The following is a 1572-nucleotide window of genomic DNA, read 5'->3' on the forward strand; positions in this document are numbered from 1 at the left end:
TGAATTTTTGACCGGTAATCGTGGTTACCGACCTCCGGTCGGTAACGTGAACCTTGGATGTGACACGGGAACTCAGCATCAACCCAAGAAGGAGACCAAGAACTCAAGGCCTAAGGCAGCCATGAAGTCTCATGGTGAAATCAAAGTTGTTCCTTTGGACCTAGTGGAGCCATCCAAGACCATTCAGATTGATTCTAACCTAGACCCTAAATAGGAACTCGTGCTCGTCACCTTCCTCTGGGAAAACACTGACGTGTTTGCATGGCAGCCATACGACATGCCCTGTATCCCTACTTAGGTGATCAAGCATAAATTGGCCATCTGACCTGATGCTAAGCCAGTGAAAAAGAAAGGTCCATCGGTTCACTCCTGACCGGAATGAAGCAATAAAGGAAGAAATTGAAAGGCTTACACAGGCAGGGTTTATCAGAGAAGTGGATCATCCAAAGTGGCTACTAACCCTATCATAGTTAAAAAATCAAACGGCAAATGGCTCATGTGTGTGGATTTCACTGACCTCAATAAAGCCTACCCGAAGGATGCCTTCCCTCTACTGTGAATAGATCAGATAGTCAACTCCACTTACGTGTGCAGCTACCTAGGGCTTCTTGATGCCAACTTCAGGTATCACCATATGAGTATGCATCTCAAGGATGAGAACAAAATCTCCTTTCTAACTCCCTTTGGAGTATTCTGTTACATAAAAATGCCCTTCAGATTGAAGAACGATGGCGCCACCTATCAATGGGGCATGTAGATGATCCTCCACATTATAAAAATGCCCTTCAGATTAAAAGTGCCCTCTCGAGGCCTATGTTGATGACCTTGTCATTAAGACTAAAAAGAAGGAAGATCTTATCTCTAACCTACAAGAGACCTTCAAGAATCTACACAAGCACCGAATCATGCTCAACCCAGAGAAATGGGCGTCCGGAGTCGACATAGGAAAGCTACTCATATACCTAGTGTCATACCAGACAATCAAAGTCAACACTGATAAGATCAAGCCCATTGAAGAAATGCAACCTCCCAGGTCAGTACGTGAAGTCCAAAAACTAATTAGGTGTATGCCAGCTCTTAGTCACTTCATTTCCCAACTCAGAGACCGGAGGCTTCCCTTCTTTAAGTTACTGCACCAACAAGACACGTTAGAATAGTCTGACAAAGCGGATGTGGCGTTCAAAATCTAAAGAGGTATCTTTCTTCCCCCTGTGCTAGTCACTCCCAACCCAAACAAAGAACTATTGTTATACATTGGAATTGTACCACGCGCCATAAGCGGAGTATTGGTTGTGGAACGAGAAGTGCCCGACAAGCGAGAGAAAAGTCAGCGACTGGTTTACAATGTTAGCAAAGTACTCCATGGTCCCAAGGAGCACTACCCGCAAGTACAAAAGCTATTACATACGGTATTGATGGCCTCTCACAAGCTAAGAAACTATTTTTAGGCTCATAACATCACAATACCATCAGTATTTCCACTCAGAGAAACCCTCCACAACAGAGATGACATTGGACGAATCACTAAGTGGGCTGTTGATATTGGGGAATTTGATGTTCACTCTGTACCTA

This window comes from Phragmites australis, chromosome 15, assembly GCF_958298935.1.
Source record: "Phragmites australis chromosome 15, lpPhrAust1.1, whole genome shotgun sequence".
In the NCBI taxonomy this organism is placed as follows: domain Eukaryota; kingdom Viridiplantae; phylum Streptophyta; class Magnoliopsida; order Poales; family Poaceae; genus Phragmites; species Phragmites australis.